Source organism: Camelus bactrianus, chromosome 16, assembly GCF_048773025.1.
Source record: "Camelus bactrianus isolate YW-2024 breed Bactrian camel chromosome 16, ASM4877302v1, whole genome shotgun sequence".
In the NCBI taxonomy this organism is placed as follows: Eukaryota; Metazoa; Chordata; class Mammalia; order Artiodactyla; family Camelidae; genus Camelus; species Camelus bactrianus.
In genome coordinates, this window is record NC_133554.1 from 717,106 (window position 1) to 739,313 (window position 22,208).

General features: G+C 62.6%; 1 protein-coding gene and 1 long non-coding RNA gene across 4 annotated transcripts in view; one reads left to right on the forward strand and one right to left on the reverse strand.

The window, feature by feature from the left end:
* The window catches only part of RAI1 (retinoic acid induced 1), a 101,786-nt gene that overhangs the window by 25,023 nt on the left and 54,555 nt on the right, over positions 1 to 22,208 (forward strand). For 2 of the 3 annotated variants that reach the window (XM_074341962.1, XM_074341959.1), the window contains one exon: positions 7,151 to 7,291. The exons of the other annotated variant lie outside the window; for it this stretch is intronic. The gene's annotated coding sequence lies outside the window, so the exon portion shown is untranslated. Of the gene's footprint in view, positions 1 to 7,150; positions 7,292 to 22,208 lie in introns of those variants that run through there. 3 annotated transcript variants of the gene reach the window in all.
* On the reverse strand, positions 1,937 to 6,525 carry LOC123612958 (uncharacterized). Its single transcript, XR_012499329.1, has 3 exons — positions 2,493 to 6,525; positions 2,263 to 2,325; positions 1,937 to 2,174 (listed from the first exon to the last, which is right to left on the reverse strand). It is a non-coding gene; the product is annotated as an uncharacterized LOC123612958 (long non-coding RNA).

Below are 22,208 nucleotides of genomic sequence, written 5' to 3' on the forward strand. Positions count from 1 at the left end.
TCTGTGAAATGGGGCACTGGCAGCTGCCCCGAGTTTGGGGGAGGGAGTAAGGCACACCCTCTTGCTGGGTTCCCTTGGTGGCAGGCAGAAGCAGCCCCTGGGGGCCCCGGGGAGGGCCAGGACGGCTTCACAGCCCCTCAAGAGAGGAGGTCTGCTGTTGCTCGTGGTGCCTGGCTGGGGGGCCCGGGGGCCCAGTGAGATGGGGCCGGGGTGGGGATAGTCTGGTGTGCACACATCTGCGTGCTGGCGTCTGCACCTTAGCATGCCAGGGTGTGTCTCTGCATGTCTATGTGCCCATGTCGGGGGCTGTGCCCTGGTGTCTGGCTGTGTGTGCTGCCCCAGGCCCGCCCCAGCCACCACAGGCCCTGAGACCCCAGGGTGGTCCACGGCGGGTTGACAGTGCTTCTTGCTGGGGCTGTGGGGTGTCCCTGAGCTGGGCTTTTCCTTCCTCCCCACATGGTCTCCGGAGGGTTGTGCCCACGAGAGGGGCCTCTGCCAGCATCAGGGTTCAGGCTCAGGCTGGGCCTGGGGTCAGAGGTCAGTCCACGGCAGGGCCAAATGTCAATCTTGGCTGGAGACTGTGGCTGGGGTCAGGAGTCCATTCACGGCAGAGGGCGGGGGTCAGCTTGGGGTGGGGTGCTCACACTGTGACTGGGCCGAGGGTCAGTTTGTGGCTGGTGCCAGGGGTCCATCTGCATTGGTGCGGAGGGCTGGTTAGCCCTCGGCCGCGCTGCCGCCCCCAGCCCCTAAGTGGGCCCTGCTGGGCGCCAGACAGGCAGGTGGCTGCCAGGAGCTGCTCCCACAGCCAAGTTAGGATCCTAGCCAGGCCAGAAGTGCCTGGAGAGGGTGGTCTTGGTCAGAGCAGGGAACCAAGGCACGTCCTCTGGACCCAGGGCCTCTCCGGAGAATGCGGAGCAGGAGAGGCTGCAGGCAGGCCCCTGCCCGCCCCTCTCCTCCCCTTCCCTCTGCTCCTGTATCTCCCCTCCTCCTTTTTCCGCCCCCGCCCTTCATCCCTCTTCCTGCCTGTCTGTCTGTCTTCCCTCTTCTTCCCATTCGTTCCCCACTGAGGTTTGCCTGCAGCCTCCAGCCCCTGCCTTCTGAATCCAGGGCCTTGTCCCTCCAAGCTCAGGGACACAGTCAGTGTCTTCAGGTGTGCTGGGCGCTGGGAAAGGAAGGTGATGTGAGGGTGGGGGTGCTTAGGGCTGCACTGGCCTGGGTCCCCCAGCAGATGAAGGCTGTGGGGGTTCCTGGCAGGGTGTGTGTGAGAGAGAGAGGTTAGAGACGTCTGGGCGAGGCCCCACACCCAGGGAAGGGGGTCCCCTAGCAGGTGGGTCAGCCCTGTCTGAGTCTGAAGCTATAGCTCCTTGCCTGCTGGCCTCCCACAGTCTGGAAAGGAAGGATGGACAGACAGATGGCAGAGAAACCACAGACAGCAGAGATCAGGGGTCATACAGGCCGAAGGCAGGCAGAGGAAGAACAGGGCTCGGCCTGACAGTCGGCAGGACTGGCGAGCGGACCCTGGCCCAGCCGTCCCCTGGGGCCACAGCCCAGCCCCGGCAGGAGAGGTGGACACTAGGCAGCCCCTCTGTCCCGGCTCTGCTGGAACCTAAATGGGGAGACCCCAGATCTTCCCACAGCCCTTGGGCCCTTGGGGTGGGTGGGGGTGCATACAAACTGAGAACGTGCCGAAAACGTAAGGGAACTCAGAGATTTATAATCCTGATCTCCCCGCACCACCCCCACCCCACTAAAACATTGAATTCTTTGCTTTCAGAGAAGAACACTTCTCGAGTGTTTTGCCCTCAGTCCGCATGGTGGCCCAGCTCTCGGGAAGTGCTGGGTGTGAGAGGTTTGGACGGGAACAGCAGGGCTGGAACGGTTGGCCCACGGGGCCTGGGGGCTGTTCTCTGCTGTCTCCCTGGGCCTCAAGGGGGGTTTCAGGCCCAGACGACCAAGGAGCGATGTGGGGGTGGGTCACGTTTGCTGGTCTACGAGAGCGGCAGGGGCCACGGGGACGGAAGTTCCGGGACCCTCGGAGGAGGCTGACCTGGACCCACTCGCTCATAAAAGGAAAACTGAGGCTCGGAGCAGGACCTTGACTTGTCCAGTCACCGGTGCACGACCCAGGCAGGCAGGGTGCCCGGCACGTCAGCCGAAAACGGCCTTTTCAGCAGCTGATGAACGGGATGGAGGTCACTACCTTGTCCCGGGGGCAGGGCCTTCTTTCCTGAGGTGCCCCCCCAGCCTGCCCCACGCGCTCACCTGGCTGAGGGGCCCCTCTCTCCTAGCTGCTCAGACCAAACATATCAGCTGATCCTGTTGGTGCTGCGTCCAAAATAAACCCAGAATCCAGTGCCTCCTTGGTGCTGCATGGGCTCCCCCCTGCCAGGCCACCCCACTCCCACCCTGGCCCCACCTGTGTTCTCTTCCCAGCAACCCGGGGGACGGTGGAGGGGCCTGAGGGCGGCCAGAGCACCGCAGGGACGCCTCACCTCACGCCTGGTGAAAGCTGTGGTCCTTACAAGGGGACAAGGGCTCGTGGGTGGCCCTGCCACTCCTCTGTCCCAGTCTCTTCCCACGCGCCCCGTTGCTCACTCCTCTCCTCGCCAGCCGCTGCACTCCGCCGTTCCTGGAAAGCTGACCCTGCTCCTGCCTCCAGGCCTTTGCTCCTGCTGGTCCCTCATTCCTCACGACTCTATCCCCAGAGCCGTGTGCGCACTCCCGCAGCCTTTCAGGTGCGGTTCCGTGACCTTCTGATGGGAAGACAGCCCTCCCACGACTGCTCCCAGCCCCCTCCCCGGCTTTATTTGCTTTGTCACAGCCCACCTTACCTACATGTCACGCACGATGTCACTCAGTTTCTTGACTGTCTCCGGACTGGAAGGAGTGGCAGCTCTGTCTCATCCCTTGCTCTGAATCCTCACACACAGAACAGTCCCTGGGACATAGCAGGTGCTCAGTAAACACTGGCCAAGCAGTTGGGCAAATACCTCTGCTGCATGCAGGCCGGGTGCTGGGGCCAGGTCAGCGGTCGACCTCAGTGAACCGGTCTGTGGAATGGGGAGGGTGACTGGTCTGAGGGAAAGATGGAAATTTGAAATTGCTGGCCCACTTCTGACCCCGGGCCTGGACACCTGCAGGCCTTCTGGCCTCTCCTCAGGAGAGCCATGGCACCCCAAGGCTAGGGGTTACCAGACCAGGGCTGAGCTTGAATGTGACTCTTGGGTCTCAGTGGCCCCCATCTGGCCTGGTTGGGGGTCCATGCCCCTCCTCTCTGCCTCTCGTACCCACCAGGGTGGAACCCCCTCTCTGGTGGCCTGTCAGTGAGCCCTGCTGACCACACTGCCTGCCTGGGGTCCCTGCCCTGGCTCCTGTTTATTATTTAACCCTGGGTGGCGTCTGGACACAGCCACCCTGCCCCAGGAAGCCTTGGCCCTTTGAGACCCTGAACCCCCCTCCCCTGGCCCACAGAACTCCCCCGCCAGGAGCCGGACTCACACGGTGGGCGGTAGAGTCAGACCCCTGGCTGGAGCAGGAGGTCTACAGACAGGCAGCCAGTCCCTCCGTGTGAATGGAAGGCCGGCTGGGCACTGGGTGCTGGGCGCTGCCGCCACCATCCCATGGAATCCTGCCACTAGGGTCTGATCTGATGGAACAAGCAAGGGGTTGGGGACCATGGAGGCCTGAGTCTCAATCTTGATGCTATCACTTTGCTTATTCATTTGCTAAGTGCATATCAGCGTTTCCTCCAGACCTGGCACTGAGACACACAGAGGGAGCAGGAACTTAGGTGGGGATCGTGTATGCTCAGAACCCGGCTTCTCTGAGCCCGGCAGATCCCGCCTTGGGGGCCGTGCAGCTCGGCGGTTGCTGTCCTCCTTTGGCAGATGTGAATCTGGATCCTCTGCCATGCCGAAAAAGGGCCCTGCTCCCCTTTGGGATATATCCCTCCACCACCTCGTTCCAGACTCTTAAGACGTGTGCTTGGAATCCAGAATCTACAAAGGGCCCTTGCTAAGTGACCTTGGATGAGTCATACACTCTGTCCTTGCCCTGCTGCTCTCACCGCCCCCCTCCATTGTTCTCCAGGGGGGCTGTGGGTGCAAAGAAGAGGAAGCCCTGGGCTGGCTGGGGTCAGGCTCACTCATTCACTCACAGATACTTACTAAATGTGTACCAGGCACCACTCCAGGGACGGAGGGTACGCCAGTGAGCAAACAGACAAAAACACCTACAAAAGAAGCACATCAGTGAGTTATATGGTGCATTAGATCATAAGGAAGAACACTCCAGGCAGAAGGACCAGTAAGTGCAAAGACCCTGAGGTGAGAACATAACTGGTGAATTGAAGGAACAGCCAGGAGACAGGTGGGGAGGGGCTGGGGGAGCTGACATTTTCCTTCTGATCTGGCTGAAACCAGGGAGGCCAGGGAGTCTGTGCCTGCCCCCTAGGGGAAGGAGGCACCCACTCCTGTCCTCGTTCTTCCACCTGCCACCTGGCCTTTGGGTGGCTGCCTGGAGGAGGTGGCCGAGTCAGGATGTGACAGGCACCATCTGAGGCTGAGGGTCAGGCAGCACTGTGACAGGGGTTATGAGTTCGTCTGTGGCCAGGTTGGTGGTCCCAGCAGGGACTGGGGCTCTTCGGTCGCATGGTGCGCACAGCGGGTGTCCCCTGGTCGACTCAGCAGCCTCAGGACAGAGTGCCCAAACTCCCAGGCCGGATAACTGAAGATAGATACTAAGCAGATGGAAAGCCTGGGGTCCACGGAGGAGCAGGGCTGCCCAGGGCCTGCTGGCTGAGAGTGGGTAGCTGCAGCTGGCCTCTCTTTTTGCCACATCCTTACCAGTGGAGCCCAGAGGGCAAGGTTAGGGTCCATTTCTGGGAGAGAGATCTGCTCTTGCCCCAGGTGGCCACACTCGGGCCTGGGCAGGCTGTAAGATGCTCTAGGCCGGCAGTTCCCAAGCCTGGCTGTGAGATGCTGATTCCGTGTGCAGAGGCTTGGGTGATTGGCTCGATGAGGTCTGGGCCCAAGCCCAGGGACCTGTTATTTGAGTCCCCAGTTGATACTTTACCAGTGGCAGATTTGGGAGTGACTGTTCTGGCCACTGGGGTCCTAGTGGCCTCCATGCCACCAGGTCCTGCACAGACTGCCCTCAGAGGCACAGCACCTGGAGGTACAGCGATCTTCTCGCAAGACCTCTTCTCACACCCCCTTCTTCCCCCATCCCACTGCTTGTAATCATGGCGGGGGTGGGGTGTAGGGTGTATGAAGACCGCAGTCTGGGGGTTAGTAGGTGGGGACAGGGGTCGGGCAGTCACTGAAGACTAAAACGGGAGTGACAGAGGTTGTGGGGGGCGCTCCTCCCCTCCTGCCAGAGGTGGGTGTGCCGAGGTGTGTGACATGGGCCGACTGGCGAGCCAGAGAAAGTGGACTGAGCCAACCCGGACACGTCAGCATGAGCCCTGGCGCGATAATCGGGTGGACGGACGATAGGCCAGGCACGTGTCTGGGTGGCAGGGTGGTGGAGGGAGAGGACGGATGAGTGAATGAATGGCTGCGTGGGCGGCGAGGGGCGGGCCAGCCGAGCGCTCAATCACAGCCCCAGGGCGCAGCGCCCGCCGGCTCCGCTCTGAGCCCCCCACCGTGGCCCGGCCCGGGGCGCGTAATTCCGCGTCCCCAGGACTCTGGGGCCGATCCGGCGGCGGCGCCGGGACTGGGGCGAGGAGGGGCCGCCCCTCGGCCGCCGGGGAACCGGAGGTGCGGTCCCGCCTCGAGGCCCCAGCCCCGCTCTTCTTTGTCTCGACCTGGTCCTCTGCTGTCTTCGGACCGCAACCCCCCTCTGCGGGCCGCCCTTGCCTCCCACCCTAGGCTGCTCCCGGATCTCCGAGTCTCAGTGCTCGCTGCCCCCAGCCCGTAGGCGTCTCCCCGGCCTGGCGGGGTCCTCTAGGACCGCGGGGCCGGCCAATGCCAGGATCTCCCAAGCCGCGTCTCTGGTGCGGAGGGGGCGCGGGATGCAGGCCCCCTGGTCTCCGCCTTCTCTCCTCCGCACCACCCGTCGCGCGGCGCCCCGACCCCAGCGCGGCCTGTTCGCGCCTCAAGCGGCTCTTCTGCGGCGGTGCGGTCCTCGACGCCACGCGGACCCCCCCCTCCAACGCCAGGCCCCGGCCCCGGCCCCGCCCCGGCCCCACACGCAGAACACAGCCCCCCCGCCGGCCCACAGCCCTTCATGGGCTCACCGCCCCTACAACCACAGCCCCACGCAAACGAGCCCCCGCAGAGTCCCGGCACCCCTCAGACACACTCAGGCCCACGCAGACACAATCCCATACGCACACACCCTCACGCAGACACAGCCCACACAGGCGCAGTCCCACAACCCCCTATAAACAATCTCACACAAACAACCCAACGCAGGCACCGCATCACTTGGTGCCTCCGAGCCCCAGAAACAACATTCACAAGCTCGCAGCAGACCCTCAAACCCCGTGACATTCACACAGAGGACAGGCTAGAAATACACAGCCACACTGATACACACACCGACCCATACGCGCAGCCAGGAGCTCACCCTCGGGCTCGTAAGTCACTGGGAAAATATTAAAGCGTTCCCTCCCTCCCCTTCCATCTCTGGCGCGCGCGCGCGCGCGCACGAAAACACTCACTGCCACCCGCCCCCCGCCCTGCAACCCCAGTCCCTAAGCGCCTCGGAGCCTCCTAGCCGGTGACCCCAAGCCCCTGCGGTGAGAGCCGCGGGAGCGTCTCCCGGGCGCCCCCTCCTCCCGCTCCCACTCCTCCCCCAGCCTCCTCCCTCCCTGCCCCCTCCGCCTCCTCCCCTCCCCCGCGTCTGGGGCGCGGGCTGCGCGCTGCCAAGCCCCCTCATCGCGCGCCCCTCCCCGCGCGCGCCCCGCGCCCGCATCGCGCTCGCCGAGTGGATGCGGCCACGGGGCGGTCTCTACCTCCTGTCCCCCGGCGGCCCGTGAATAATGGCTACTGAGGGCGCTCGTAGGGGCTGCTGAGAAGGAAACGCGGGGCACGAGAGACGCGGCGCGCGCGGGAGCGCGAGGGAGAAAGGAGCGAGCCCCCGGCCGCCGCGAGCGGCGGGAGGAGAGAAAGGAATCGTGCGAGCGCTCACATTTTTTTCTCCCAAGGATCTCATCCGGCCGCCGCGTTCTGGAAGAGAAGAGGGGAGAGCGCGCGCGAGCGAGAGAGGAGGAGGAGAGGCGGCGCGGGGAAGGGAGGCGGCGAGACGCGCAGCGCCGGCGCCCGGGAGACCCAGGAGGAGCCCGCAGGTATTGTTGGCGGCGGAGCTTTGTGTCTTCGGGGGCCGATCCGGGAGCTAGGGCTCCCGGTGCCGCCGGCGGGGGTCGCCGCCCGCCATCGGCACCCCTCCCGCCGCGCCGCGATCTTGGCTGGAGTTGCCGATCAGCCTGTTTGGGGTTTTCCACACCGGTTGAGGGAATCGGTCTCAGGAGAAGGAATTTCTTTCTTTTCTTTCTTTCTTTTTTTTTTTTTTTTTTTTGGTCGCAGTTTGGTTGTGCCAGGGATTCCCCCTCCCCTTTCCCCCACAATACATTGGTGAGGGGTCTTGGCGACACTGGCACTGGCAGAAGGCTGGGGGCTGAGATGGCGGGGCTAGTGGCCACGGACAGGAGGGGAGAGACGCCGGAGAAGGAAGGAGTTTTGCTCAAGTTCGCAGTCTGCGCCCCCGAGCTGGTCAGGCGGGGAGGGCCGCCCGCGCGCCCGGTCCTGCTCCGGGCAACCGGTGGGAAACTTCCCGAGAGCGCAGCCTCCCCGGGGACTCGGCGCCCCCGACGCCTCGGGCGCTTCCTCCGGCCGCCGCAGCCCCTCCTAGCAGCCCGCGAGCGCCGAGGTCGCGCTCTCCCCGCCCCCGCCTTCCTCCTCCCTCGGCGGCTTCCGGATCTGGACAGAGCAGGAGGAGCGGCTTCGAACACTTCCCCTGGAGACCCCTCCCCACTGGCCGCGACAGCCCCCCTGCCCTGCACCCCCGCCTCACGCGCGCCCCAGTGGCCAGGCTGACAATGAAACCTCGCGCCTGTGCGGTCGGCGGCCGAGGGCGGGGGGTCGTAGCTCGGTCTCTCAGGGGGTGCTGACCCGGGGCAGGGGGAGGGGGAGGGGGACTCCTTAGGGGGAGGGGCTTGTTTGGGTTAGAGACGTTGACGTCGGATGGGCTGGGCGCGGTGGAGGCCGGAGGCTTGGGTTCGGGGCCGGGGTCGTGGGTTCCAGCCTGTCTCGGGCTTGGTGATTGGCTGGGGACTCCAGGCACGTAGAGCCCCCCCCCCCGCAGCCTCCTCCCCTCCTGTACAATGCGGGCTTCAGAGGTGATCCGAGGGTGATGTGTGTGTGTGTGACGGAGTGTTTGTCTCCTGCGATCCACAGCAGACGCTGCTCCGTGACCCGGAGATCCGGACCCTCACTCCTCCCCTAGGGACTGGGGGAGGGGAGGAAGGTGGGTGGGAACTTCTCCTTTCCCGCCTGGACCCTGCGAGGGGAGTGCTAGCCCAGAGAATTTCTGAGGACCGCAGTCCTGAACTGGGGCTCAACTCAGTGGGGGCCACGGGGTCAGAGGTGTCTACACTTAGCACTGGCTCCCTTTGCTCCTTTTGGTGGGGAGGGGCGGAGCAGAAGGGGTCAAGGCTGGTTGGAATAGGGGGGAGAGACCGTGGAAATCTGCCTTAATTGGATTCCCAGGCAGCCACGGAGGGGGAGGTTGGGCGGCTAAAGGAGCTCCTGTCTCTTCCCCGGGTAGGGAGCCAGGCCCAGGGACCCCGAGGCAGCGCAGTCAGGTGAAGGAAATTCTACTTAAAGAGGGGGTGCCTGGGGGAGAGGGGGAAGCTGCTCTGTGGCTTGATCCAGGAGGAGGAAGAGTTAACCCTTCCCAGAAATCTGTCGGCCCCCACACAGCAGGACGCAGAGTGGACCCTTTGACGTGCTAACAGGGTGACGCTAGCTGATGGCACATTCTCACCCCACATGGCTCCCACCTGGCAGGGTAGTGCCTTATTCAGGCACCTGGGGAGGTGGAAATCTGAGCCTAGAGGTGCTGCAGCCAGGCAGTGGCCATGAGGCCCCAAGGGAAAAGGGGTTCCCTGCTAGAGCCTCGGGGGCTGGAAAGGGAAATGGCTGTGGCTGGGGGGGCACTTCTCCCCACTCCTCACCTGCAGCTGGAGGCCTGGGTGTTACGGGTGGGCTTCGGACCCATAGACTAGACTGAGGCCCTGGTGGCTGAGGGCAGGCCGGGATGAGGCTGCAGGGAGGCAGGGCTGAAACGGGCAGGGTTGATTTCCGCTCACTTGAGGGCCCATTAGGGCACGAGCCCCTTGGTGTAGTTACTGGTGGGGCTGCTTCCCTTCCCTGCGGTTTCCGTTTCCTGCAGGTGGGAGCTGTTCCCTGAGGACCTGGGGGCCTGGCACTCGGTGGGCGCTCAGCTTTGCCTGGACAGACATGGGAGTGAATGAATCAGTGATGAGTGAACACATAAATGAATGAAAGGGGAAAGTTTCTCAATTGGAGGCATTTAGTAATTTTTAATAGTCTTTTCAATGTATGTGTTTTAAAATAGGGTTAATGGAAAATCTGAAAAACAGAGAAAATTTTTTCTACTGCCAGCCTCGGCGGGCTGTGACAGTGTTAAGATTTTGCTGGCGTTCTCCGCAGTCTGCTTCGACTTGGTGGTTGGTTTGTGTGTTAGCGACCCCGGCGGCGGCATCCTCTATATTCAGACGTATATCCTGCTAACGGGAGCCTTTTCCTGTTTTGTAACCAACTCTTCATAATCACCGTGCTTAATGTTTTCAGGCTTTTCCAATTGGGTGGCTGCACCACCATTTACTTAAAATTCCCCTTTTGTTCCACGTTCTGGACGCCCCGGTGACAGCAAGGATGTGTCTGTGTAGGGGCTTGTTTGGGTGTTGAAGATGGTTTCCTTGGAATAGTGCTGCTCACGCCTGCAGTGGTTTTTTCCCTGATAAGTGGGACACTATTAGCCTTCCCCCCACAGTCTAGAACCTTCTATCAGAACTGAAAGTGCCTTGGCGATGAACCACCTGTCTGACCTAGCCCCCCTCCTTTGACAGAGAAGGAAACGGGAGCCCAGAGAGGGAAGTGAGTCCCGAGGTCACACAGCAGTCACTGGAAGCTGCTTGTAGCAGCCAGTAACAGACTGCTGGGCTGCCTTTTGGTTTCCACATCTGGGAAGAGCCCCCAGGGGTCTTTTGGGCTGACCTTGCCCGTTTCAGATGGGAGCTCTGAGACCTCAAAAGTGGACAGGCACACAGCTTGCCTCTAGTGTTACCACTGGAGTACCAGACCCTCGTGTGTCTGCACACAGGCCGTGTCCATGCTGTCCACGCCATCTGGGGCCACCCGAGAGGCTAGCCTGTGGTCGGCCAGCCACGGATTCCCTGTTGCCCCTCCTCACGACTCCCCCTTCTTCTTTGCCATCCCATTTTCCAGGAGGAAAAGCTGAGGAACCAAAGCAGGTGCAGAGGGTGGGATGGGACTGCAGATGTCAGAGGACCCCAGTGGGCCCCGGCCCCTGGGCCTCCACTGACTTACGCAGAGACCTAGCCCTGGGTCTGCTCAGGAGCTGGGGGCAGGTGCTGGAGCAGAAATCTGCCGTGGGGCGGTGGGGAAGGACCAGCCCCATCTCACACTCTCCCTCTGCTCTTAGCTTGACCCCAGGAGGCCCCTGGGGAGGAAGGGGAAAGAGGCAAGGGAAGGAGGAGAGGGGAGCAAAGGAAGGATGGGCCCAAAGACTGGGGGGGGGGACAGAGAGAGAAAGAAAGGGGTTAGTAGAGAGGGAGGGGAGGGCAGGAAGGAAGGAAGTGAGGAAAGGACCTGGTGGAAGTGAAAGGAGAGCAGCCCCACGCCCCTGGCCGCCCCGGCCTCGTGGGCACCCGGAGGGGGAGCTGGGGCATCGCTCCGGCGGGGGCGGGGCTGGGCATGGGCCTAGAGGCTCCAGACCAGGCGGGGGGAAGGGGGGGTGGACCTGGGTGGTGGCATCTCTGTTCAGGGGCTCCCCGTGTGGCAGGTGGCAGGGCACGCCCAGGTCAGAGGCCAGGGCCACGGGTGCGTGTTGGGGCCAAGTGACTGTGGCTCTGACTTCCCATCGCAAGAGAAGGACCTTCTGCTCCCCTCTCTGCCAGCACCCCGCTGGCCAGCAAGCTTGAGGGCAGCCCTCCGTGGGTGTGGCGTTTCTGTGGTGTCCCTGCGCTGGGACACACGTCTGTGTGTCTGGTCCTGTTTGAGTGTTCTTAGGGTCGGTGTGCCTGCCGGGCTGCTGCGTCTATGCTCACGGCTGTGTGCCCTGGCCCCATCTGTACTGTTTCTCGGGCCTGCGGGTGTGTGAACCTGTGTGTGCTGTGTCTTTGGGTCTCTGATCCCATGTGCGCGTTTCCCGGGGGAGAGCGTGCCCCCGAGTTGGGGCACGTGCATGTTTATCTGTGTGTGAGCACACTTCCCTCCTGATGGCCCCAGGAGGGATCCAGGCATCAGGCTTTTGTGCTGCTTTCAAGGTTGTGGCTGGGTGGGTGAAGGGGGGGCTGCCTTCAACTGGGGGGGGAGGCAAAAGAAAATCTTAAAAGACCGTCTTCCCTCTGGTCTCCAAGGAGATCAGCCTGTGAAATGATCCGCACGTTAATTAAAAACGATTATATCCTGATTGAGCCGTTCCTGCTCACATCCCCCAGCCAGGGTGAGGATGGGGCTGAGGCCAGAGGGTGCAGAATGGGGCAGGGTCCCTCTGCCAGGCACACCAGCTCAAGACCCAGCCCTCGGAAGGGAGCACACCTGGGGTGGGGGCAGGTGGTGAGGTGTTGGGGGTAGGTGCCCAAGGCAGATTTCAGCTTCTCCTTTGAGTTTTGCAGACACCCGGGCCCTGGTGGTGCTCTCTGAGGCTCCAGGAGGCTGAGGTCTGGAGCAGCCATCCTGTGAGCGTGGGCACTTCTGTGCTGCACCTCTGAGCCTTGGTGTGTGCATGTCTGGGTGGCAGCCGCCAGGCCCCATGGGTCCCCACGCATGTGCTGGGCGCTCAGCCTGTTTGCACAGATCCTGCGAGTCAGCATTTGTGGTTCTGGTTTTATGGAGACGTGATGTGCTTAAGGTCATGGAGCCAGAAGGTGGGGACCCCAGGCTGGACCCAGTCTCTGACCCCAAGTCTCAGACCCCCTTCCTAGCTCCCAGCTGCCTCTAGACTCCCATGATGAGGGGTCCTCCCTCTGTAGGACCCAAGGAGTCTCGGGCGCCCAAGGACTGGCCTTGTCACCCACACGGCACCCCTGAGGCTGTTCCTTCCACGGGTCAGAGCTGCACGGCCAGGAGGCTGTGCTGGCCATCCACATGCGTAGCGATGACACGCCAGCCTGGGGCAGCTCGGGTCCGAGTCGTGTTGTCTTCGTCAGCCTGGGCAGGGCCTGCTCCCTTCTCTCCCACTGTCCCCCAAGCTGGCTGATGACCACAGCAGACCAGCTACAGTGCCCTGTGGGGCCTGCTGGTCACTGTGTCCCCACACTCCTGGGTACATGAAGCAAGACCTTTCTGGGAAAGCCTGGGCCCCCGGTCAGCCCTGTGAGCCTGTAGTCATAGAACAGATAGTCACAACCATCAGGAACCAGTAACCCTCTGTCTACACCCTGGAATCGAGCATTGTTGTGGATACTCAGTGGGAGGTGCTCGCAAACCGGTTCACCTCGAGTTTGGGGCACCGACTGTCCAGAAGGTGGCCTGCTGCCCTGCCCCTTGTCCACACACTCAGTGACTGACGGGTTGTGTGCCCAGGCCAGCCCACCCAGGGGAGGGAGGGCAGCGGCCTCGAGCAGGGCTTCTCCGGCTTCCTTGAGCCCAGGTTCCCCTGCGTGCAGTGGGGAGCACAGCTTTCTCCTGACTGGGCTGTCGGGAAAGCAAGGAAAATCAGGGCAGGTTTGTTCAGACACCTGGCAGCTTCTGGGTGCACAGAGAGGCTCCTCAAGTGTTGGTCTGCACACCTGTCCGTTCGGGGCACCTGGGTTTGCTGGCTTCTGGGAGGGAGACACACTGTTCCCACTTCAGTGCTTTCGGGGAGATGGTCTGGGGTTGAGGGGACTGTTGTCTTGGTTGGAGCCTCCAGGGGACTAAGAAATTCATTGGACCCACCGGAAGCTACATTATCAAAGGTAGAGCGTCTGGGGAAAAGGAGGGGATATTCCTGCTGGACCAGGTCCCGCGTTCTTAGGGGAGCTTCTTAGGGGAGGGTTCTGGGGCCAGAAGTGGTGTCATGAGGTGTTAGAGGAGCTGATGGGACCAGAAGGTCCTTTGCCCGATCCCAGGGTCATCACTGGGAGAGAGAAAGGCCCTTTGCAGGGAAGCAGGCAGAGAGCCTGCCTGCCCCGGGGCTGCCAGACCCACATAGTATCTGACTTCCTGAAAACTACGACCTTCTTGCCTTTCCCAGGGCTTGAGGTGCCTCCTTTCTCCTCTGCTGAGGGCCGTAGCCCTGGAGGTCCTGGCTGCAGGGCGGGCTCGTGTCGGCACGAGGTGGGGTGGCCTGGCCTCGTGGGGGCAGCGGCCCCGCTCTGCTGGGGGCATGTGGGATGCAGCCTGGTTGCTGTCTCCCACCGTCTCAGGGACCAGGACTCAGATGTTTGCGTGACATCTTCTGGTTTGCATGTGTTGGCTCTTAATCCAGCAACCCACCAGGGGCCCCAGTTTGCAGCCTCCTGGCTTCATAGCAGTTACCCAGGGGTCCCTGTAACCGCCCTCTATGTCCGGCCTTGAACCTGGGTCTGCAAGCCCCCGTACCAGCCTCGTGCTTGTCTGCGCCCACCCCACCCTCGTTCGCCGTCTGAAAGGGGAGGGTGTGGGAGCAGAGGGCCCACACCCAGGCCTGCCCTACCCCCTGCACACTCACCAGCCGGGCTGGGTGGGCATCTGGTGGGCGCTGGGGTCACAGGTCAGGCCCATGTTCTTCAGATGTTTGCTGACAGGCCTGTGGGTCTGGCCCAGGGGAGGCACATCCAGGCCCTGCCCCCTGGAGAGTCAGGGTGGTCCTCCTGGAGGAGGGGAGGCATTTGGCAGCCGGAGGAAGCACCATGCAGCACACCTGGGGGCCTGGAGGCAGGAAAGGGCTAGGAGAGCTCTGGAGGTCAGACGGGGGAACAGGAGAGGCCCGGGTGGAGGCTGAAGCCGGTCTGGGCCTTGATTGCTGCAAAGGGTTTGTTCCGAAGATCCGGGCAGGGGAGGGTGCTCTCCTGCAGAGGCCCACAGGTGGCCCCCCGTGAGGAGAGACGCAGAACCCTGGTGTCCTTGGGCCGCCAGTTCTCCCTGCAGGGCCTGAGCTGGCTCGCGGAGAGCTCTGACCCCAACCCTAGCCCAGACATCCTGCCTCGCAGTCTCCCCGGCGCCCCCCCCACCCCCCACCCCGCGGAGCTGCTGTGTGGACCTGGGCGCCGCTCCCAGCTCCTGCTGAGCCAGGGGCGGATCACGCAGTCTCGCTGGGGAGGGAGGTGGTGGTCCTCGGGGACCAGTAATTAAAGCCCAGCAGATTGTAATTCCCTAAAAGAAAGCTCAGCACCGAGAGAGCGGAACGGGAGGGGCACCCAGAGCCCTGGGAGGGCAGGAGGAGGGGGCGGCAGGGTAGGGCCGGCAGGCAGAGGAAGGGGGCCTGGCGTCCTCCTGTTGCCAGCATCCTCTGCAAGATCTCCGGGCGCCCTGAGCGCTTAGTTATCCCCTGTCTTCAGACTTCCTTCGTGAGAGTCTCCTCTTATCCCCGTTTTACAGATGAAGAAACTGAGGCTTGGAGGAGTCGGGCCACGGTGGGTCAGGGCCCTCTGGGCGGGGATGACCCAGGGCGGTGTCCCAGGCGGGACAGGCCTTCCCACAGCACTCCTGACACTCCGGTGTTTGGGGTCCTCGGTCTGGGGAAGGGCAAGGGGAGCTGGACTCTGGGACCACACTGTGGTGACCAGGGGCATGTCGTTCACTGGCCCCCTTGCCGTGTGACGCCAGGTGGGCGTGGCCCCTCTCTGGGCATCGTCCCACCGTCCAGGGCTCAAGTTCTCTTGGGGTTGACCCATAGGGAAAATGACAGTGAGGGGAACTGACCTTGGGGACATGGTCCTCCCTCCTCCCCATCCTCCCTCATGCATCCTAGGGTCCCTCTGAGCCTCTCACGTGGGGATCTCTGCACTCACCCCCATCTGACAGCAGAGCACCCCAGCCTAGAAAGTCTCTTGAAAGTTAGACGTGCTTTCTGCAGTCCTGCCTTCACTCCCTGCCCCGCTTCACAGCCTCCCCATCTCTGAGCAGACCCCGTCCTGTCCTCCGTCCTCCCAGGAGGGGCTCGAGAACTCAGACCAGAGGCTGTCCGCCGATGAGGCCTTCAGATGGGCACTGTTTGGCCAGCACAGGGTTTTAAAATTAATACCGGATTTCACGTACAAATCCTGCTTTTTGCTTCTCCTAAAGCTGGCAGGTCACAGCGCAGGCAGAGCAGGGCGGGGTTCGGACAGGCCAGCCGCCGGGTTTGTCCCCCCACCTCCTCACACCTGGGTTCCCCTCCTGGCACCCCAGCTTTCGCTCATCTGGGCAGATCACGTCTTCGAAACTCATCTGTAAAGTGTCAAAGCTGAGGAACTCAGTCAAGCTGGGTCTTGAAGGTGTTTTCCAGAAATCCTCCAGGCAAGAAAAGAAAGGAAGGGTGCCCCAGGCAGGGCCTGCCTGGGGAGGAGGAGAGGTGCCCTCGACCCCTCGCTCCAGCCTCGCCCCCGCCCCCAGCCCCCGATGGAGGCCCCCGTGTTGTGGACGGGGCACTGGCCGCACAGAGGGGTGGGGGCGAGCGCCCTGGCGCCTGACTCTCAGTCCAGTGCCCGCTCGCATCTCAAAGACTGTAAAAGGGGCCGCTTTCCCTGTACGTTTGAAAAATGCCCTTTTAGTTAATATGCGGGAGGGATTTCCACGTTCTCGAACGTAACCTTTTGCTGAAGCGACAACATGCAATGAAGGGTCCCAGGAGAGTCGGTGTAATTTGGGCTGTGAGGGACAGAGAATACCAATGCAGAGGCCTCTCCAGAAAGCCTGCCGCCCCCGGCGAGCTGGGAGCCCGGGGCCCTGACGCCCGCGTCCCCCCCGTCTGCCACGGTTCATTCAGATGCCCCTTTGACTCTGGCTTTCCTCTCCTTCACCTTTTTGAGTGGGGGTCTGAGGTCCTAGAGGACAGGGCCTGCGTGGTGTCTCCAGGATGGGCAGGGTGGGGAGCCGGGGCTGGGGGTGGGGTGGGGAACAGGTGCCGAGGCCCCTTTTCTAGGCCAGGGCTGGCCAGTGGGCGTGGCAGACAACAAGGCCCACACGGAGGGAGGTTGAAGGGTGTGACCAAGGTCTTTTCGAGTCTGCCGTTGGCCCCAAAGGATCAGAAAAGGGGGCTTGGGAGGTTCCAGTTAATTGAGGCTGATTCTAAACCGAGAGGCTTAATAAATGGTAATTATCCCCTGTGGGAATGCGCCACAGCTAACCAGTGCCGCTGGGCCCCAGGACCATGGATCAGAGCCCCGAGCCCCTCCCACCCACCCAGGGGCTCTGAGAATGTCTGACCTGGTACTGTCGGCCACCCTCTGTGGGTCCAGGGCCTGGGGCTGCGTTGCACGCCCACCTGTGTGTCTGCACGTGGACCTGCACGGGGCACGTCTTTGTGCCTGTGTGTGCACACGTGACTGTGCTGGTACGGCCCACCCTGGCTCAGCGCCCTCCAGGCCCTTTCCCACAGAACAGCTGTCCCCTCACCTCTCACACCTGTCCAGGGACAGGGAGTACGGGATCTCGGTGTGAAGTCTCGGGACACTGGCTCTGTGGCTCCGGAGAGTCTTGTTGGGCGGTGTGAACAGAGGTGACTTAATAAAGTTTCAGTTCCACCCAAAGAGGAACTTTCTGTCATTGAGAAGCGGTCCGGAAGCAGCCAGGGCTGCTCTGCAGGAAGGGAGCACCCCGTCTCAGGAGGTATGCAAGCAGATCTCGAACGTGCGCCTTCCTCTCTTTTGTGGTCCCTTCTGAGCCCAGGGCCTGGCTGTGATTTCTCCAGTCGATGCACAGCAGTTACAGCCCGATTGGTTGGAGGGCCTGACAGAGGGCTTTTGCCCCTTGGTGTCCCCAACACCTGGCCTCTCTGGGCCCGGGAGCATGGGTGAGGGTGACAGTGTGTGTCCTGTGCACTGCGTGTGCGTGCGTGGCTCTGGGAGGTGGGAGGTGGGTGGGTGCTGCTGTGCGCTGTGCAGGTGTTGACTGAGGTGTGAGCACTGGGCTGGTGGACGTGTTTGCGGTGAGTTTGTGGTGTGGCTGTGTGTGTGTATGTGTGTGTGGAGGGGGTGGGTGTTGTGCCAAGGACCTTCCCACCTTTCCTGGTCCAGCCCTTCCCACCCAGGCCTCTCACTGCCCCTGCCCCCGGCAGCTCAGAGTTGCCCCAAATGCTGGCCATCCATGCTGCCCCTTCCAGGGACTGTGACACCTGCCAGCTCAGCTCTTATTTTATCCTTGCTCCTGGGACAGAGCAGGCCCTGCAGGTGGCTGAGAGGTCCCAGGGGGCCACAGGGACAGGGGAGGAAGTCGGGGAGCAAGGCTGCCTGGTCATGGCCCAGCCTCTCCCTGGGAGGTCCGGCAGGAAGTGGGTTCCTGAGTTTCTGCGGCGTCTGGGCCCGATAGGGAGACTTTGTGGATGTGCCCCGGGCATTTCCAGACACGAGCTGAGACGTTCCCAGAGGTGGCGTGCTTTTAGAAATGAAATGTGGCATTTCTGGAGACAGAAGGAGGATGTTTCTGGAGACGAGACGCAAAGCTCTTCGGAAGAAGGGGCATTTCTGAAGATGACGTGGGGGCACTTTGGGAGAGAGGGGAAGGCATGTTCTGCAGTAAGGAGGCGGCCTTTCTGGGTTCCAGACATGGTTGGAGATGAGCATTTCTGAAGATGGACTGTTTCTAGAGATAGACGGCAGCGCTTCTGGAAGTGGAGTGTTTGTGAAGATGATGCTGGAGTATTTCTGGACATAAAATAGGGCACTTCTGGATTCAAGGTATTTTTGGAGCCGAAATGGAACATCTCTGGAGATGGGTGTGATGTTTCTAGAAATGGCGCGTTTGGGGAGCTAAGGTGGGGCCTTTATAGAGAGCACGGACATTTCTGGAGGTGGATTATATTTGAAGATGAGAAGGGGATATTTCTGGACATAAGATGGAACACTCTGGATTAAACCCAGGATTTCTGGAGGGAAACGGGCCATTCTCAGAGAAGGGACATCTCTGGATGGGGGACGGGGCACTTCTGGAGACGGAGCTTTCTGGAGGCGAGGGCGGCGAGGCTGAGGCCGCCTGTGTGACGGTCTCTGAGGACGGGCCCAGGAGCATCTCCCACCTGTGACCCTTGTTTTGTGGGATGGGCCTGAGGCCCAGAGAGGGGGCTCCTGCCCAGGCCCACGCCTCCCTGAGGGAGGCCAGAGCCTTCCCGTCCTGCTCTTGGGGTCCCCAGCCCCCTCCAGTGGGGCCCCTGCGGCCTCCAGGCTCAGTGCAGAAACAGGCAGCGGCTGAACCGTCACACTGGATTTCATTCCGCTTCCTGGGAGTCGTCTGAGGCCTACTCCCCAGCCCCTCTGCAGGAGCCCCACCCTTTCTCATGCCCCCCAGGGACCCCCTACCTTGGAGCTGCCCTGAGGTTGACCAAGTTTCAGCAGAAGGTTTGGGTGTCCAAGGCTGAATATAGGGGAAGGCTGGGTCCCTGCTCCGGCTGGGCTGACTTCAGGGGTCCAGGGCCACCTCCCCCCAGGCCAGGGGAGCGGATTTTGAGGACTGCCACCACTTGAGCTGGCCTGGAGCCCTGGAGTAATTATTTCTCTTTCTTAATTGAAATTTCAGCCTCAGTGATCTGGCCTTGGGAGTGTGAGGCCGGCACCGAGACCCTGCGCCTGGCCGGGGTGGGGGTGGGCAGGGGGCCCCCACCCCCAGAAGGAGGGAGGCAGGCCTGGCTTCAGCCCCAGGGGGCAGATGGCTCCCCACACCCCCTGAATGCTGGTGGTGGGCAAGGGGCGGAGGGCTGCCGGTTGTGGGAAACTTCAGTGAAGGGGCTGAGCCCTTCACGCCAACAGTCTGGGGGAGGGTTGAGGGTGGAGGGGAGCTGGCCCGAAGCAGGTGTGGAATTGGGGCCACCTGTGCGGGGGGCTTCTGAGCCAGGGAGCAGGGTGAGTGGGCTGCCCAAGAACCCCACTCTGTGGGGTCTCAGGAACGCTGGCGGCTGTGACTCAGGCAGCATGCGACGATGGCCGGGGGCCCAGTTCCTGGTTCAAGGCTGGGTGAGGCGCTGGCCGGGTGGGGTGGGCTGGGGCTGTGGGGGGGGGGGGCGCGGTGTGCAGCTCAGGAGCCTGTTTTCCCAGCTGCGGTCCGGCTGGGCAGACACACGGACACACACACAAAAACACACACTCTCTCTCCACCTGGGTGGTCCCTGCTGCCTGGCAGGGCCTCCTGGGCCTGTTTGCTGGGGGGAACAGAGGACCCCAGGGGCCAGGAGGAAAGGGGGGGCAGGAAGCCATGGGCTCCAGACAGGGCTCCTTGGGAGGGGGCTCTGAGGTTCAGAGGCTGAATTTATTCAGACTCAGGCAGACTGGGGGAGCAGCCGTGGTCGGCCCAGCCCGGGTGCCTGCGGGCCCTCGTGGCCTCAGTCTTCTCCATCTGGGAAGTAGGGTGTGTGGCCAGTGTGGTGGGCGTTCCCAGGGTGGGGCTGCGGCTCCAGTGCCCCTCTCCATGAACACAGCAGCCCAGTGCCCTGCATGCAGTGGGGTGGTCAGTGTTATTTGGGGGCCGTTTTCCCAGCACCCAGAAATGCCATGCAGGGAGTTCTCGCCCCCCGGGTGGGCAGGTGCAGCACGGGAGGCCGGGGCCCATGGAGTGAGGGAGTGGCGGAGGCCAGGAGGCCACTGTGTCCTCCACTCACACCCGTGAAGTGCCCCCTGGAAGAGTCATTAGGACGACAGCCTTGCTCAGCAAGGCTCCCCTGACCCCGGCTCTAGAACCTCAGAGCCTGCCTTTGGGGGGTGCTGTGGCTGCCCTCCACTGGGGAGGGGACAGCGATGGCTGGACAGGAATGTTCAAGAAGGAGGTGCCAGTGGAAGTGCACCTTCCTGTGTGTTTGGGGAGGAGGGCAGGCTGGGAGCCAGGGGTGCAGAGAATCCAGGGGCTTTGGCCCCTCTGTTTGCAGAGCTGGGGGTGCTGCCCTGTCTCAGCCCCAGGCTGGCCTTCATCTCCCCCCCCCCCCGACCTCCAGCCGCCCCCCACAGCACCTCCCCTGCTCGGGGATTTTGAGGCCTTAAGCCACCACCTGCCCTGAGCTGGGCTCCTTCCTCCCTTCAGTGGGAGGCTGCCTGGGGTGGGCCCCAGGCGCCAGCCCGCCAGCCAGTCGACTGTTGAGCTGACCTCCTCACCTCGGGCCCAGACAGAGGGCAGCCCCTCCCTCAGCCACACAGAGCTGGCTGAGCAGACTCGACTCTCGCCCGCCATGGAGGGGGAGGGGAGCCTCCTGAAGCAGCCCCCAGGGGAGTCACGGGCTGAGCTGAAACCCCTTCCCAGGGGGCGGCCAGGGATCTGGCACCCATGCCCAGACGGCATGGGGACTGCTCCCCTGCAGGTCCGGGCCCCGTGCTGCGGGCTGGGACTCAGTGTGTCCGCCTGGAGCCTTGGGAGACCCTCCAGGACCTCCACACCGTGAGGGACTGTGCAGACACAGAACGCAGGCCTTCGGCGTCTGGGCCAGGGCCCCTGCCTGCCTTAGGCTGCTCCCATGGCCTCCTGGGGAGGATGCTGGCCAGGGGTCCCAGGTCCCTCTCCATCCAGAGAAACCCTGGGTCCTGGGGCTCAGCAACCTGCCCTCGTCCCCTGAACACTCCCAGGGCCCCTGGAGGACTAGAGTCACTGTCGCTCCTGTTTCTTGCCACACCGCTCCCCCATGGGAAAGTGGCTCCTTCACCGTCAGCTCTTGAGATGGCCAGATGGGGCACAGACCTGATACTGGGCCAGGGGTTTCCTACAGGTCATCGTGTAAGGCAGGCGAGCCAGGCAGGGAGTGAAAGAACTTGCCCCAGGCCACGTGGCCGCCAGGCTGGGATTCAAACAGCCTCTGCAGGTCAGAGCCGTTCTGGCTGGGCCTCCCTGGACCACCTGTCCCAGGTAGAGCGGTCCGGGCAGCACAGGCTGCGGGAGGGGCTGTTTTTTGTGTTTGTTTCTGACCCCATGCGGTCGCCCGCCCCAGCAGGCCCTGGGGTGAACCCCCATCTTGGTTTTCCCCAGAACAAAGCGGCCCTGCTAAACGTGCCACAGCGGAGGCTTCAATCAGAGCAGGTGGAAGGGAACTCCATCTGCCTTTTGTTACACGGGGAGGGAGTGAGGGGATGGATTTGCCCTTGAACAGGGAGAGAGGGACGGGGAGGGGCAGGGACGTGCGGGGGGCGGGGGCGGGGCAGACGTACCTGAGCCGACACCCACCCCTCCCCCACCCACATTAAGAGCGTGGTCACCATTTTAGCATTCAGCCCACACGCCTGCGCGCGCACGCGCGCGCGCGCTCACACACACGTCATTCCTGTCTTCCTCTACCGCCCTCTGAGGTCCCCTGTAAACCAGGAAGGTAGCCTCTGACCAGCAGGGAAAAAAGAAAGAGAAAAGGAGAGAGAGAGAAGGAGATTAGTGGAAGAAAATCCGACTCTGGAGTTACCTTAGTTACCAGCTCTAATGACTGGCGGGGCGGGCGCGGCCACCTTCCTGTGCAGGGGCCCCTCCCTCCCGGGCCCCTCCTTCACCCATTAACTAGACGGGGCCCTTGTTCCCGAGGTCCGCGGCAGACAGGGAGGACTCGGGGACTCTTCAACAAGAGAGAACTCCCTGGGCGGCTCTGAATGGTCGCTTTCTGTGTGACAGTGAGGGACCGTCCTCTCCCCTGCCCTGGCTTCCGCCTGGAGCCGCACGCCCGGGTCTCCAGATGGACGAGCTTGTTTCTCGGGAGCCCAGTCCCTTATTGTTCCTGCGTGCCCCCGACACCCTCAGCTGCTCAGAGGCCTCGGGTGCCTTTGCCTCTCGGGAAAGCAACAGTCTCCCCGAGATCATTCTAGAAAGGCATTATTAAACCTGGGGAGCGGGGCTCTGCACAGAGCCCCTGGTGCCTGCCTGTGCCCGGGAGCGGAGGCACGC